The sequence below is a fragment of the Coenobita brevimanus genome, chromosome 72 (assembly GCF_032717465.1).
Source record: "Coenobita brevimanus isolate Jiangsu-jjx chromosome 72, ASM3271746v2, whole genome shotgun sequence".
Classification (NCBI taxonomy): domain Eukaryota; kingdom Metazoa; phylum Arthropoda; class Malacostraca; order Decapoda; family Coenobitidae; genus Coenobita; species Coenobita brevimanus.
Genome location: NC_137025.1, coordinates 147,501 through 165,000, shown reverse-complemented (window position 1 = coordinate 165,000; position 17,500 = coordinate 147,501). Strand labels below are relative to the sequence as shown.

The window sequence follows — 17,500 nt, the reverse complement described above, 5'->3', positions numbered from 1 at the left end:
CAGGGGAATACCTGACTTTCAGTCCTCCGGGACTTTAACTTCCTCCCAGGCCAGTCTGCTCATCTTCCACATTCATTCTACTACTATCTCTTCCCCATGCTTCAGCATTTCATCACACACACTTTCAATTCCTGGGGCTTTCCCCATTTTGACTTTCTTCATTGCTTCCACAACTTCCATCCTACCGATTTCTTCCTCTCTTCTCACGTCCCTCCTCCCAGCCATTCCCCAGCCACTTATACTCGCTTTACTTTCATTCTCTGTGTTCATTAATTCCTTAAAATGATCTCTCCGTCTGCACAGTTTTTCTCCCTTCTCCACTAGTAATCTACCATTTTTATCTTTCACTCCCCGACTAACGTCTTTAACACTGTCTAACCCTCTTTACCTCTTTCCAGAATATTTTCTAACATTCCCTCCACTTTACATTCAAATTCCTTCCAAATTCCTCATCCACCCTCTTCTTACTCTCTCTTACTGATCTTTTCACCTCTCTCTTTCTGTATACATAAAACTCTTTCTTCTGCCTCTCAACTTCACGCCAGTCTCTCATCCACTCACTGTATTCTTTGTTCTTTTTTTTCACAGCTTGTCTCACCTCTTCATTCCACTATGCTGTTCCTTGCAAACCCTTTCGTCTTCTCTTCACCCCACACACCACCTCACATGCAGCACAGATTTCTTCTGTGAATATCTTGCACACACTTTCCACGTCTCCCATCTGCTCCAAATCATATTTACCTAATATCTCCTCCACTTCCCTCTTATATTCTGTCTTTCTTCCATCCTCTTGTAACCTTTCCACCCTCACCGTACTTCCTCTAGTCCTTCTCTTCTTCTATTCCTCTATTTCATTTGAACCTTGACTCTCACCACCACCAACAGCTTTTCCTTATCTTCACCACACACCACCATCCCATGGCCAACCATACACCAACCAATCAACCCTACCCTGGCCTACTAACCGTCCTACTTTACTTAAAAATTCCATTCCCACGCAGATCAACGCTGATTTACGCACCTCATCAGGACACTTTCTGCAGACAGGCATAGAAGTGAACATCGTAACAGCAATCATGGTTATCTCAGCATGTGTTCTGGGTTATTAGAAATTCGATCGAGAAAAACAAGGCTGTCGCGATGGCAACACATAGGCCCCGCCCCCACGTAGGTTGCCAGGTATTGTTTTTGTTGGCTATTTTAAAAGGGAGGGGCGGATTTTTGTCTTACCGTTGTGATCAAGGCTGGGAGGAGGATTTTTTTTTTTAATCCTTAGCGGATTTTGCTTGTTAGCTTTTTGTCTGCCAGGATTTCGCTTTTGAATACACTCGTTTGCCGTTGTGGTCGGTCGAATTCCCGGGTGGCTTTGAAGTTGTGACATCTCTTCCTTGCGATTTGTTTTGCACATTACTGTACATTGTCGATGTGGGAAACTTATTTAACAGCATAAAAGAGAAGATTAAGGTGTGATATGCAGCATACACGTAATGGAGAAGATGCTGCGAGGCCTCATGGGGCTGAGAATATGGTTTACCGAGAGGGTTTTTTAATATAGCCTGTAAGTGAATTTTAACTTGAGAAAGTACTCAGAAACCAGGGTATGCTGTTACGCGTTACTGAACACCATGTGCAAGAAATGACAATGGATTTCGAATATTGAAAAGGTATCAAACTCCGGTGTGAAACATATTGAAAAATATTGGGTGCTTGTAAATGATAATGTCGCAAAATTAATTGAAAAAAAAAAATAAAACCTGAAAAGTTAATAAAGAACTAACAGTTTTATAGTTGGAGATAGATTGAATAATAAGAGAAAAAAAAAGGTAAGGAAGTTCAACGGTATGACATTAAGATATGGTATAAAAACTATATTATGAAAGCATAGTGTAAGATTAATATTTGTGGTTTGTTTTAACAGGAAAGTGAGCACCGAGAACTTATAAAGAGAATGGATATGAGTTGAAACCTTACAAGGAAGCTGTTACTTCGAAGCAAGGAAAAAATACTTCGACCTTAGAAAAAAAAGATTTAAGTACTCGGGTGTAAGAAACTACAGGAAGCGCTTGCCACGAATATACTTGGAGCAAGAAGTGCTTTTGTCAGCAATCGAAAAACATATTTGCACTAGGAAGCATCGGAGCAAGAGTGAGTTTGTGCACGTATTTGTTGTTGTCATTGGTGAGAAGCTTTCTAGACTCGTAAGAAGTATTTGGTTAGAAGAAAGGTAAAAGAACAGTTCAGAAAAGCTCCAGGTTGCTTAGAAGTCTGTGGATAGTATTTGGAAACACTAGGACATTGGTAAGTCTGTAAGTATTCCAGAAACTTCTGTTAGAGAAAGCTATACAAAGGAAAGCTCTTACAATTACTGGAGTGAAAGAGCAATGCAGGTAAGAACTGCAAGAAAGTTGATATAAAAAAAATCTATAAGAAAGAAAACAGAGGAAATTATACAAAGGAAAGCTTTTATGAAAGAGCTGTGCCAGGAAGAGCTCTGGGAAACGTCGGGATGAAAAGCACTTGAAGGAAAAGTTGGAACGTTTGACTAGATAATATCAAGGAAGCATTGGGTGCTGACAAGAAATATATGTTTAACAGACAAGGAAACACAGTTAACCAGAGAATGAAAGTTCAGTTGCCCACACAAGGAAAGCTTAAGAAACAAGAAAAACCTTAAGGGAAAGTTTCATTCAAGAAGTGCCTAGGAAAAGTGGGTGTGGAAAGGACTAGAAAACGTATTTTACCAGGGAGGAAAGGAAACGTGGGGTACTAGAAGACGTTTTTCTTCAGAAGAAAAGAAAACGTTTGAGGGCTCCGAAAAATCAACTCGAGGATTGGTGGGAGAGATTAGTAAGTGTGATGGTTTGTTGTTCTTGTTTTCCAATAATAATAGCGAATAATATAAGTTATCAATATGATGTAGGTTTAGTAGGAGGTATTTTATAAGCTGTTATGAATTACTTTGAGGCCTTTTAAGCTTAATTGATGGGCAGTTGCAGTCATTTTGGAGGGTTCATATGGCAAGTAACAAAGGAGACTCATTTGCCTCATACCACAACTTAGCATTGGAGTGGCACAGTTCCCTCTGGTGAAAAACAGTGTCCTTCGTCATTGTATGGAAGAAGTGGTGGTGATGTGCTGGCTGACCCTAGGTGATTTGAGTGACTGAACAGCACTGTGGCCTTAAATGCTGAAGTGATATTGGATATGGTAGTGTGCAGGAACAAGAAATGATTATGCAGCAGGAATGGATTGCTTGTGAGTTTAACCTCTTACCATTGTAATACTACAGTAAACATAATAACAATGATAATGATAATAATAATAATAATAATAATTATTATTATTATTATTATTATTATTTAGACTTACAGAATTTCTTATTCGGTTCTAACCTCTAAAACCATTGGGATGCTGCATAATTATTATTATTATAATTATTATTTATTGTTCATTTTTTTCAGGAAGTAAATCTAGTTACGCACCATGTTACAGAGGAAGGTGTACGTCAATGGTGATCATTATTTTGTGTACGTGAAGGAGCGAGAGAGAGAGAGAGAGAGAGAGAGAGAGAGAGAGAGAGAGAGAGAGAGAGAGAGAGAGAGAGAGAGAATAGGCCTATCAGGTAGACATGTTGGCCTTGAAGTGTTGTTGTTTGAGTTTTGTTCTTTGTTCTTGTTCTTAAGTTGATTAGCACCCATGCCAGCATTGTGTGTGTGTGTGTGTGTGTGTGTGTGTGTGTGTGTGTGTGTGCGTGTGCGTGTGTGTCCTAACATGAACAGGTGTTTGTGTATGTATTCATTTGGTTTACATTACGTATCGATTTTTACGATCCATGTGTGTGTTTGTACCTGCGTCGCACTGTGTAAATATGTATGAATGTGTATGTTCCCACGCACTCCTAGTGCATTCCCACACGAGACCAGAGAGAGAGAGAGAGAGAGAGAGAGAGAGAGAGAGAGAGGCGTATAAAGGTCGGAGGGTAAGGCCAAAGAGTGCATGACCCCACACTCACGCTCATGTAAGGGTATTTTTTTTAATATTCATATTCATATTATTATTATTATTATTATTATTATTATTATTATTATTACCTGTATTAGTATTGAGAAAATAGGTTAGTTTGAAATATTATCTAATCCTTCCCACTTCGTATTTGAGTTTGGGAGACTGATGATTATGGTTACTACTGCGTTGTAGTTATTGGTAATTATCATGATTTATTATCATTAATATTATTTTTATTATTATCATTATTGTTTATTTTGTTTTTGTGATAGTGATTTATCAGCTACGGTACATTCTTCATTATTGTACAGTATATATTGTTTATTGTCAGCTAATTAAAGGGAACCTTAGAGGGAAGAAGTTAGTCAAGGTTGCGTCTGGAGGGAGGGGAGCGAATGGAGTAGGTAGGAGGAGAGAGAGGGAGGGATAGTTCCTGGTGTTGGAGGGGGTGCCTTATAGGGAGGGAGGGAGGGATTCTCTACCTGTTCCACAACTCTTCCTGGTCGGTCGGTCTCTCTCTCTCTCTCTCTCTCTCTCTCTCTCTCTCTCTCTCTCTCTCTCTCACTAAGTAGCCAGCATATATATCGTGTGTGTGTGTGTGTGTGTGTGTGTGTGTGTGTGTGTATGTGATGTAGGCAGGGGTGGGTAGAGAAGGGTAGGGTTGTGTGCTGTAGAATAGAGTTGGTTGGATTGAGTCAGGTTGTGTCGTTGGATAGGATAGGATTGTATAATATCAGGTAGGATTAGGTAGGGTAGATGAGAATGGAATATGACAGTGTAGGGTAACGCAGGGTTTGGGAATGGGTAGGGCCAGGTAAGATAGGCCAGAGCAGCTTGCGGTAAGGTAGCCAGGTAGGGTAGGGTAGAGTAGGGTGAGGTAGAGAGTTTATAAAGGAAGCAATGGGGGATGAAGTTAAGGCAAGGTAGAATAGGGTATGGGAAGACAGTTTAGGGTTTGGTTTAGTATGGATAAGTAGGATAGGGTAGGGTAGGGTAGGGTAGGATTGAGCAGGGCAGGGCGAAGCAGGACAATGCAAGTCAAGGCAGGGGAGGGCACGGTAGGGCAAGACGCCAAAAGCTTTATATTAACCTACTTGGCCTGCCTCTCCCTTTACTCAGACAGGCATGTGGGCAGGCAGGCAGTGTTGGTTGGTTGGTTGGTAGGCAGGCTTTCATGTGGATTGATAGGTGGTTTGATTGGTAGGAAGAAGGATGGTAGATAAACAGGAAAGCAGTAAGGTAGGTAGGTAGGCATGCATGCAGGCATGTAGGTAGTTACGGGGGTTGGTTGGTAGGTAGACATTGTACCCAGATACTTATGTGTGGGGGCGTTGATATTATTTCTCTCTCTCTCTCTCTCTCTCTCTCTCTCTCTCAAAATAGCTGTCATTGGATGGTCGACCTCTGCATCACTACCCAACCCCACTGGAGACCCAGACCTCAATACTAACTTCATCAAACCTAATCTCAGTTAATCGAATGTAATCTTTTCTAAGCTCTGTCGTCAGGTTGCAAGGGTCGATTTGTAACCAAGGGAACTCATTCTTACCTCATCAGTAAGGTTTGTCTAATTTCGTGCAACTTCTACTGAGTATTCAAATGTGGGATTGGCCCATTTCCCTAGAGGAAAGCAAACCGACTATACCCCCCAACCCAAGTCAACCTAATGTATCTAATTCATTCTAACCTTAACGTACGTACCTTACCTCGCGAAATCTATCCCATCTCAACCCAAAGTTATCCCAATCTGTTAAATCCTAAGTTAACCTGATGGCTCGTAGCACAGCATAACCTGCCATGGTGTAACGTAACTTAAGTATTTTGAGTCCAGTGCAATCCATCCAATTCCAGCTAACTTGTAATTAGCCTAACCAATCCAGTCCCATCCCAACCCAACTCATTCAGATCCAATTCAAGCTACTTGAACCAAACCTTGTACCTAAGCTGACCTAATAACGTAACATAGCTTCAACCTGACCTAACCTATCCTAACCTAATCAAACAAAAACCTATTCTGATCAACCTACCCTCCACCTCCACCCACTCCGTCTAGTTACTTCCTTTCCCAGAACAAGTTTTAATGAAAATCTTCCTCCCTTTCTGAGTGGTGGGCCAGTCATGGGAACCAGATAGGAGTCCGGCATTCTGGGTAGTGGTGGTGTGACGCGCACGTGTGTGTGTGTGTGTGTGTGTGTGTGTGTGTGCTGGAAGTAGTGTTGGTGGTGAGTGGTGTGATGGTAACTGATGATGATGATGATAATGAGTTATTTTAATGTTTTAGCGACTGTGCTGTGTAAGTGAGGTGGTGAATGTTGAAGGTACGGTAGTGATGGTAACTAGTGTGATGTGAAGAATTGGTAGTTACTGAATGTGGTGTGATAGTGATGGTGATAAGTAATTGGGCGTGAGGTAGTGTGATTGTATGATGATGGTGATGATTTGTGGATGTACGGTGGTGTGATGATAATGATGATGAGTTTGTTTAGTGGAAGTGTTGCAAAAATTGATTGATTACAGGAAGAAGATTGTGGCAGTGTGGTTTAGTTTTGAAACGTGATGCTGTGATTAAGGTGTGGTGGTAATGATGTTATTTGTAAGCCGTCTGATGATGTTGCTAATTGTTAGTGGAAGCGTTGTTGACATTAAAAATACCGTGGCAGTGTGGTGTGGCTTTGAAACGTGAAGCTGTAGTGGTGTGGTGCTGGTAATGATATGAAACCTGATGATTCGTGAACCGTGTGATGATATTGATGATGATGGTAAGATGTTTAGTGCACGTGGTATTGTGGTGTGGTGACGTGGTAACTTGTGTCGATGCGTCAGGTGGACTCCATCATCATGATGACGTCAGCGGGAAACATCTAGCGTGTGTGTGTGCGTGCGTGCGTCACTGTCGGGGGGGGGGGGACAGGACGGGACTCTGATTGGTTGAGGCGAGTGACGTTTTCTGACGTCACTGGTCGGCCATGATGAGCTTTTACACAAGCCGTTTTTATTTCGTCTTACGCTCCTTTATTTCTTACTTTCATTAATTAAAGATTGATTTGGCAAAGATACCATGTACCAATCGATTGTAATTGTTTTCCATAGTATCATGCATACTTCAAAATGGGTTTAGCTGGATTTAGTTTAATCTTGACTCAGAATCTTTGAAGAATTTATTCATTCCCCAAACCTCCTCCATACCTCGTTTATCTTTGATTTGTCTTACATTCCTACGCAGTTCGTTTGTATTTAGTATTATTTATTCGTGCTGTATCTTTAATAATTTGTTTGTTTTGTTGGGTTTGGTCACGGACAAAGCGGATTTCCGATTGGCCAAGGAGGGTCTGACGAAGCTCTGACGTCACTCCAGAGCCTGTATTCTTACAAAACCTCTATATTTTTTTATTATTTTATTCAAGCTTCCTTTTCTTTCTTTCCATTTGTTCTTAATTTACGTTATATTCCTCATGCTCTTGGTACACCATTTTTTGTGTTGCAGTTAGGTTGGAAATCTGATTGGTCTAGGCGGGTGTGGCGTAGGCATGACGTCACGATCGACCATGATGATCTTTACCAATGCCTTATCTCGTTTTTATCCTGCTATTCCACCTTTCTACTCCATTTTTCGTGCTTATACGTTGTTTTCGTGGCTTCTCTCGTCAGCTTCTGTGTTGTGTGGTACGTATTTAGCATGTGTTTGGTACAATTGGGTATATTTTGTCGAGTTGCTTCAAGGACTTGGCTGACGCGACGCTTTTGTAAACATGGCGTTGATTGGGCAAGGCCAGAGAAGGGTGAGAAAGCCGCTCCCTTATTGGCCGGAGGTGTAGCAGAAGGGAGGACCTTAAGGAGGGAGAAGGGGAACAAGAGACAGGTGGAGAGAGGGGAGGAGGGTGATCGGAGAACAGGAAGGAGAGAGAGAGAGAGAGAGAGAGAGAGAGACTGGCGGGAAAGAAACAGGAAGAGGTTTAGACGTAGGTTAGACGGGGGGAGGGGGGGGAGGGAGAGGTAACAAAGGGAGAGACATTAAACAGAGAGAAGAGAGCAAGACCTAAGAATATGCACAGCAAGAGAAAGAAAGAGGAGATAACGTTGAGAGAGGCAGGTAGTCTGCCAGATGCTGAGAGAGAGAGAGAACCTTCCAAGAAAGATTTGCGCGGTGTAGTCCCTTGGGTCTGCCTGGAGCCCCTCTCTCCTAGTCGGCTAGTCACTCCGACTCCGACAGTCCGACTCGCACTCCTCAGTATCGCTGTAGCCGTCGTTGAGTGCGGTTGTGCGCTCCTGGCGCTCTCTTATTTCTCAATACGCCCTCGCTCATTTCTCTTTACGAATTCGTTATACAAGCATCTGGTGCGTTGCGCGAAAAGGTAAATATCACACTGGTGGTTAGGAAAGGTAGAAGAATTGTAAAATTTGTATTATAGTATGGAATATATAACGAAATTCACACAGCTTGCGCTGTTCGTTTTACAGTAAAAACGAACAAAGGGATTTCGTGTTACGCTCAGACGCCACTTTACAACGAAGTGAATGTTGCAAAAAACGTGGCTTTGGAAATCTCAAGCTCAGCCATTTTGCTTTAATTAGAACGAAAGTGAAACTTGGACTGGCCTTTGTGTGAAAGTGAGTTTTATACCGTGGCTCTTTCGTTATATCGTCTGAACAGGGAACATTGTAACGAAGTACGGATTGGACTCTATTAGAAAGTGAAACGCGGGCCGATTGGCCTTTGGAAACGAACGAAAAGGTGATTCCATATCGTTTTCATGGTATAAATTATAACATGAACTACGAGTTAATAGGAAAGTTATAACGAATTACGAAGTTTGGTGAATAAAAGTGGAAAGCATAATTGGACTTTTGAAACAGCGTAGGCAATCGTGATATCGTGGAAACAGGTAAGTTATAACGAAACAAAACAAAAAAAATCGATTGGAAAACAACGAAACGGAAGTCAGTGCACGTGGTTCTTTGTGAAAATTAGTTTATATATTTGTAAACAAGATATAATGAAAGTGCTAATGGTGGAAGCGGTGTTGTGTGGGACATTAAAAGGCTTTGTTATAAAGAAAATATACTGCAGTTAGTGTGATTTGTTTAATTCCCCCCTTTCTCTCTCTCTTAATGGAGTCACGTTGCATCCAGAGCTAAAAAAGCGTACCTAATTTTTTTTTGTGTGTGTGTGCGCGCGATAGTGATTTCGTTATAAGGATACAACGAAAATGAGATCCCGTTAGAATGATGGAAAATTCATGTCTAGCGAAGTGCGCATATCTGGCAACCATTGTTAGTGCTGTAGCGAATTCGTAAGAGTGAAAATGTAGAAGACCGTTCTATAGGAATTCGTTATAAGGATACAGCGCAAATACGAAATTCTGTAAAGAAATATGAGGATATTCAGACCGTAGTGATTGGCACACCTCTGTGATCCCAACCACGTGATCTTCGGTACCCTGCTATAGTGAATTTGTTGTAGGGATTAACGTATAGCGAAGTTTGGAGACACTGACGGCTTTGGAGAGGTTGGGGAGAGAAGGGAGGAGGACACCGGAGGGGTTTGGAGAGAGGGAGGGAGATAATGGAAGGATTTTGGAGGGGAGTTTGCAATAGCGGGGTTTGTGTGGAGGTGGAGTCACATGTTGGACTCTCTCTCTCTCTCTCTCTCTCTCTCTCTCTGTCTTCGTAGGTAGTTCCTTCATTTAATTCCTAGTGTTTTCTCTCAATTTTAATTCCTATTATTCTCTCGTAGGTATTTTTATTTAATTTCCTACTCTCTCTCTCTCTCTCTCTCTCTCACACCAATTAGGCGAGAAATGAACAAAGTCAGCAAAGCCAGTCATGGTGATGTGTGGTGATTGATTATAGCACTGATAGTGAGATTTTCAGCCGCAGCGATACAGTTAGGTGCCTTGTTTTCATGTGATGGAACTGACCTATCGCGTCTTGGATACTGTGCCGTAGTTGCATGAGATGGAAATGAAAAGTCTCCCTGGTTACTAGTCAAACTGATCTTCTAATCTGGCTACTCGTGGCAATCAACTGAGCTGAAAGAGGGTTAGGGATCGCCTTCAAGTGGTGAAAAACGTCCCAACTGTAGTAATGATGATCGGTGAAAATTGTTAGTGGCGTGGTGATGATGATGATGATGATGACGGAGGTGAGTGTTATTGTGATAAATGAAGTTCAGTGATCGGTGAAAGTTGTTATAGTGACGGTGGCGGTGATACGTAGGTGTTATGGTGATGAATTGCAGTGAAGAGTAGTGGTTAACGTGATGTTATTGGCCATGGTATTTGTAAGATTGCTAATAACGAGGCTTTTTGGCATGGTTATTGTAATTATGAATGGTTAAAATGATGGTGAATCATAATGAGTGTGATGCTATATATAATATTTTGGCGTTAGTGATAGGTCAGAATGTTAGTGACGTGATTATGAATGCAGTGTTAATGGTGATGGTGAGAGGTCACAGCGAACAGTGAGTGTGATGTGGTGGTGATGGTTTAAAGTGCTGTGGTGGCGATAGTGATTGGTGAAAATGTTGTTGTGACCTGTTACTTTGAATGCAGTGTAATGGTGGTGGTGAGAGGTTAGTGGTTGTGACGTTTTGCTATCCTTATCTCATTCTAGTAGTTCTGTTACTCTTCTAGGAGCTGCCTAGCATGGGCCAACCGCCCTACTGCAGTTATCCTCTCTTCTTATGCTCTTATATGTTTGAAATGTGGTGATAGTGATGATCATATATATTAGGGTATTTATTGAACAGAGATGGTGACAGTGGTAACGTCTTTATACGATATGGTGACGCGGAAAGTCATGGCATATTTATAGTGAATGAAAGTGCAAATAGTTGGTGCAGTAATGACCAGTTCCAAAACCATGCACTCATAACCCTTTCAGGGTCGTTACAACTCAAGTATTCGTTTCCTTCAGGTGAACGTGAGTCATAGGAGTGAGAGAGAATTGATGCAAGAAGTGTAACTCACTCATTTTATAAAGGTTGGTAGTTGAAATATTACTGATGAAGACTGATAATGCAGTGATAGTAAGGTAAACTGATTGTGTGTGTGTGTGTGTGTGTGGTTAGATGGCATGTGTTTGCGTTTGGGTGTTGGTTGCAGCTTCACCCCACCCCCCTTTAGTTTTAGGGAGACGGGGGGGGGAGTTATCCATGGAAAACGTATTACAGCGGGGAAACACAAGAATGACGACATGGGGACAAACTATGTACAAAGGAAAGGAAATGCCTAGTGATAGAACGGCGGATGCAGAGAAACGTTTAGGCTTTACACGTGAAAGTTTAAGTTTACATAAGTAACACACACACACACACACACACACACACACACACACACACACACAACTGAGAGCGAGGAAATGCTTATGTTTTGGGTGGGGTGGCTTGGTGAGGTTGGTGATGCAAGCCTAGCCTATAAGACGAGGTGATGCAATACAGGATACAGAGGAACGTTTGTACTGGTTGATTGCTCTAGTCTAGAAAGTTAAAAGAATATAAGCTCAATCCCCACATGACCATGAGAAAGAGAGAGAGAGAGAGAGAGAGAGAGAGAGAGAAATTTCATCAGAGTAGGCTAAGTGGACATCGAGTAAATTTCAAAGGTTAGGTAGATTAAATGATAATGATAATCAACAGTAGATAACAACGAACGTTAAGTATAATAATAATTAATAATAATGATAATCGCCAGTAGTTAACAACGAACGTTAAACTTCGTAGACCACAGAGGTTGCAGTAAAGCATAAAGAGTAGTGGGTCTGGTTCTTGTGGAGGTTAGACAAAAGGCTACATAGATTACAAAGCTATGTTTCTTCCCACCCGCCAGCTGCAGAGAGAGGGTGCACTCTACGTAGAGTCCACGTGACTGATATGACGCGATACTGTGCAGCGATAAGGCTCCTGTTTTTCGAATATAATTTACGAAACAGGTGTGTAGGAGTTGATAAGGTTGGGATATGTACAAGAGATACCGTAGGAAGTTGACTCTCCTTTAGTAACTAATGTCGCTTGGCTGGGGCAAGAGAAGGGCTAAAGGTGCAACAACAGTTATAGGAGCCTAGTACCGTACATCTATAGTCACGAACAATAGTATCTCTTCACATTTTCGTCCAGCAGTTATGAAATCTGTACTTGATATTCTGAGATGTTGATTGGTTTTCGCAGATCACTGATTTTGGAAATTAACTGCTCACAGCCAGGGAGAAATTAATTGCTCACTGCAAGAGGGTGGGAAAAAGACAGACCAGAAGAGAGAAGTGGAGGAGCGATTGAGGAATTATGATTTGGAGCAGGTAGGGGAGGTGGAAGGGATGTGCAAGATGTTCACAAATGAAATCGGTGCAGCATGTGAGGTGGTGTGGGGTGAAGAGAAGATGAATGGGGATGCAAGGAACAGCATGGTGGAATGAAGAGGTGAGACAAGCTGTGGCACAAAAGAACAAAACATACACTATAGCCTAGTGAGTGGATGGGAAGCGGAGGCGTGGAGGAAGTTGAGAAATGGAAGAGAGAGTTACATGTAGAGAGGAGGAGAGAGGTGAAAAAATTAGTAAGAAGAGAGTGGATATGGATTTTGGAAGGAATTTTGAGTGTAAAAGGAATATAAGAAAAATGTTATGGAAAGAGGTAAGGAGAGTAAGACAGGATGATAAAGAAGTTAGTCAGGGAGTGAAAGATAAATCTGGTAGATTGCTAGTGAAGAAGGGAGAAAAAGTGAGCAGATGGAGAGAACACTTTCAGGAACTGTTGAACATAGAGAATGAAGTGATGCGAGGATAAGCTGCTGGGGAATGGCTGGGAGGAGGGAGGTGGGAAAAGATGATGAAGTCAGTAGGATGGAAGTAGTGGAAGCAATGAAGAGAGTCAAAATGGGGAAAACCCCGGGAATAAATGAAGTGTTTGGTGAAATGCTGAAGCATGGTGGGGAGAGAGTAGTTAAATGGATATGCAAGGTGTGTAGGTTGGCCTGGGAGGAAGGTAGAGTCCCGGAGGATTGGAAGTAAAGTATAATTATTCCCGTGTACAGTACAGAAGAAAAGGGGAGGAAGAAGTGTTTGATAATCACAGGGGCATTTGTCATCTTAGTGTAATAGGAAAGGTATATGGTAGGATACTTACTGATAGGGAAATAACAGAGGAATTAGTTGGTACAGAACAGGTTTTAGTAATGGAAGAAGTTGTGTAAATCAGATATTCTTAGGTCAATAGTGGAAAAGCTTCAAGAGAAAGGAAAGTTGTATGCTGCCTTCATGGAATTGGAGAAAGGATATGGCAGGGTGGATAGACAAGGAATGTGGAAAAGATTAAGAATATATGGAGTAAATAGGAAATTGCTGAATGCCGAGAAGAGTATGCATGAGAAGACTAAGGAAACAAAATCTTTCATCCATTGTGTGTGTGTGTGTGTTTGGATCTGTTCTTTCAGAGTGAAGAAGAGTTGTGTTAATGGACGTTCATATTACAAAGGAAACAAAACTGTCCAGTATCATACCTTTGCTTGTGCAATGAACGTTCTTGCAGAGTTCAGAAGTGAAGTTAGCTCTGCGTTCTTAAGGTTCTGAGTGAGGAAACGATTTTGCTTAGTCAGTGCATCTCTGCCTGGTTTTTGGTTTGGGTTGAAGTGTTCTACATTTACCGGTACGTTTTTTTTTGTTTTTTTTTCCCGGTACGTTCAGTTCTTGTAAGATGAACGATCGTCTTTACGCAGTCAGTGGTGAACAAGCCGACCGAAGACGAGGAGCCAGAAGACTTTGATAATAGTGAAGTTTGTTTTGAATTCAGCTTTTTGATTAAGTGCAAGAACATTGCAGCTTCCGCCTTTTTTTTTTTTTTTTTTTTTCCCCAATAGCTAAGCTCTGAGAAAGCCCAAGGAGCAGAGGGAAATTTGATGTAACGTGGATTGGTTTGGTCCATTTGAGTTGAAGTTCATGATTTTTTTTATTTCCTCCGTTTGGTGAATACGAGAGATGACAGACAACGAGATTTAGTACTCTGTATTCAGCAGATTTTACACTGAGCCCATATTACCGCAGATTTTGCCCAAATTTACCATCTCCCTGCTCAGTAATGTTGAGCTGTAACGAGATTAACACGAGAACACAGCGCTAGACTGGAAAGTTTTCTCTTAAAAGAAGTAGAACCGTAGTTTTGTCTCCTTCCACTGCGATATGTGGAATAAGATGCAGGACAAAAATCTGTACATTTTTACGCGAAGGAGCTATTAATACTGTGGCATGTATTTGGGAGGTGGTAAAGGTAGCCTGAGTGAACTGATCATGTTATGCGGGTTATGTTTAGCAAGGCCAAGCGAGGTTTACCTTGAAAATCGATGGAATTACGAGAACCGAAGTCAATTTCCCATTTCTGCACAGTCATGCAAGGATACCCGGTACCGGTATATATACCATATATCGTTAGCCTAAGTGGGGCATTATGAAAGCTTGGTAAGTATTCAAGCTTTCGAAGAGTGAAAAAGCCGGACTGACCTCTATTGCAGCAATGTTGAGTCGTTTTGTCGCGTCAGTGATGAGCAGGAACATTCTAGTGGAGATATGAATGAGTGGTGTGGGTTGGAGGGAGGGCAGCCTAATGTTGGAGGACAGGGTGACATGGAAGCGACTGATTCTTGGCCACCCCCTCAGGGATTAAGATGTCTGTATAGGTAGAGACAGATAAACTGATGAAGACAAAGTAGCTACCGGGTAAGTATGACTAAATGGTAGGCCCGGCGTTTGCAAGTTTTCGATAAGTGGGAATGTTAAATTGACCTCTATATTCGCTTTGCCGAGTCACTGGTGAGCCAGAAAACTAAACTAAAGGTGTTTGAAAGCAGGATTGTTGAGAGAAATTGTCAGTTAAACTGGTCTTCGGAAATGGGTCACAGTGAATCTTTACAATGCATAGTGTTTTTATGTAATGAATCAATTGCAATGTGTTGTTAAACACCGAAGAAGAATGAGAATGCTTGGTGTGTTCGCGTGATGCTTTGAGTTAGGTTATAGTGCCATTCTGAATAGAAATTAAGTTAGCATTGTATTTCTGCTTACCGTAGTCTTTTTTTTTTCTATTAATAGAAGTGAGGGTTGTTTCGTGTAGAAGGAACTTGTCCGGAACCACAAGAAAGTACAGGAATTTTGCACCGTACTGTGGTATATTTTTGCTGAGTCAGTTAAAAGCCATAACAGTGGCTAGCAGGGAAAGTTAATTGGACGAGCAGGAAAACGGACGCTGTTCAGACAAATGTTTTCTGGCGAGAATGTGTGTGTGTGTGTGTGTGTGTGTGTGTGTGTGTGTGTGTGTGTGTGTGTGTGTGTGTGTGTGTGTATTTAACAAGTGAAATTTATATTAATGTGATCCGTAATTGTGGACATGAAACTGCCGACTCCGAGTAGAGGGAAGCTGGTGGTAAGGTTGGCAAGAAGTTGAGTCTGATCTAGAAGCACATGGGCATCCCGCCAGCCCTTCTAGGAGATCTCGGCGCCGTCTGCATCTTGCCAGAAAACCTTCAGTTTGCCATTGTTGTAGCATTTGCGTAGCTGGACTGATGTGTGGAACTGGGTTAGAATAGGTTGTGATTGTTGGGTTGAGTGGCCTGCTTGAAACAGGCCGAATCGGGATATTTTAGCTGCTTTGGCGGGACGCACCTGCCACCGAATTAAATAGAGGCCATTATGTACGTGGGGTATGTCTGGGATGACGTCACAGTTCGGTTTATTCAGAAGCAGGCGTTTTCGCTGCTTACGTAGTCAGAATTTCATACCCTTGCAGTTTCAATGACTTTACAGTTAAATGTGACTTGTATTTCCGCTTGTTTATAAGGAATATTAAGCAGATCTGTGGAATGGTACGTGGTTCTTTTGCCTTGGCCCAGATTTTCGTGTCTTTTGCAGCTTTATTTTACTCAGCTCAGTGGCAGAAAAGGACTACCACGACATGACTCTTCATCATTTCCATAGTACTTCATTGTGAATAGCATTGTTGTGGTAAATGTTACAGCTCAGTATTCGAGATGGAGTGATAGAGGTTTCGGGCGGTTTATATGGGGTACGTGTATATACAGTACAGCAGGTGAGGTTTTTAGGTCGTTAAAGAGGAGTGATCAACTTTTTAGGCCAAGTTAGGATAAAAAGGGTATACTTGTTTTAGCTTTTTTAGGCCAGTTTCGAGAGGAGTACATCAGCGATATAGGCCAAGTTAGTGTGTATAATGTAGCTATATATGCATATTATATATACGGTAGCTGTACATGTACCGTATATATATGTATATAACGGTATAACATGTCAATATATATATATATATATATATATATATATATATATATATATATATATATATGTGTGTGTGTGTGTGTGTGTGTGTGTGTTTAGACTTTTGGGGCAAGTTAACATGGTCCCGTAGCTATATAACTTTTAGCTTACTAGGTCATGCATGTTGTACCTCCAGGTCCTTGTGCATAACGACTTTAGAACACATGTTGAGAGTTAGAGACGATTTGGCAACCATTCTTAACAATGTAGGTTATATGGGGATTATACGTCGCAAAATTCGTTGTTGGATGTGGCTGTTAGATTAGGACTCAAGTTTTACAGCTCCCAAGCGGTTTTTCCTCCTGAGTGACTTATTTTGCTTATTACACGTTGTTGTAGTCTTCATAAATAACGTACGATATTATATTAGTTCGCCGAAACCAAAAGTAAGTCGCTGAGGAGCCTACTAAAGCAACGAGAATACTAGCCTAAGAGGCCTATCCGGTCGCTTGGCTTCCGGATAGGACACAGGAAGCTTCATAGCATCCCTTCCTGAGCAATATATTATCATTCAGTTTTACACCTTAACACTGTCGAACTGTAACAGTATATTATCACTAGAATGACGAAATAAAACAACGGAAATCTGTGCCTAGCCAGGCTGAAAGGAATGAGTCACAGTATAGATGAATAACCTTTGGAGAAGGAAGAAATAGAGAATGAATTGAAGGGGACGAAGAGAGAAGGAAAATATAGAATGAAAGAAGGAGAATAAAATGGGGAGAGAGAGAGAGAGAGAGAGAGACAGAGGGAGGGGGAGAGAGAGATAGAGAGAGAGAGTTATTGGTGGGAGGATGTTTGTGAGAGAATGGTGGGAGGATGTGTGTGTGTGTGAGCTTATATCTCAGATATTTCTGCAAAATGTTTACTTGATGTGTACACACACACACACACACACACACACACACACACACACACACACACACACACACACACACACCTATGGCTTCATGTGTGTCAGTCTTGTCCCGTAACTGAGATTGTGTTGTTGGTAGTCGTGGTAGCACAGTTGGTAGTAATTTGACTGTTGGTAGCTGTGGTTAGTTTATAATCATTGTGGTATTGTTAATAATGTCAGTTTTGGGGGGTATTGACAATGTTGGTAGTTGTGTAGATGGTATTATCAGTGATGGTAACTATTGAGGTGGTATTTGTGGTAATGGTGGCTGTATCCTGATAGAAA

General features: G+C 41.5%; 1 protein-coding gene across 6 annotated transcripts in view; it reads left to right on the top strand.

Annotated features, from left to right (window-relative positions):
• drn (zinc finger AN1-type doctor no) overlaps positions 1–17,500 on the top strand; it is a 72,447-nt gene that overhangs the window by 33,362 nt on the left and 21,585 nt on the right. For 2 of the 6 annotated variants that reach the window (XM_080278176.1, XM_080278174.1), the window contains exon 2: positions 1,919–2,847. The exons of 2 other annotated variants lie outside the window; for them this stretch is intronic. The gene's annotated coding sequence lies outside the window, so the exon portion shown is untranslated. Of the gene's footprint in view, positions 1–1,918; positions 2,848–8,245; positions 8,358–17,500 lie in introns of those variants that run through there. 2 more of the 6 variants (XM_080278173.1, XM_080278177.1) reach the window with 2 other exon arrangements.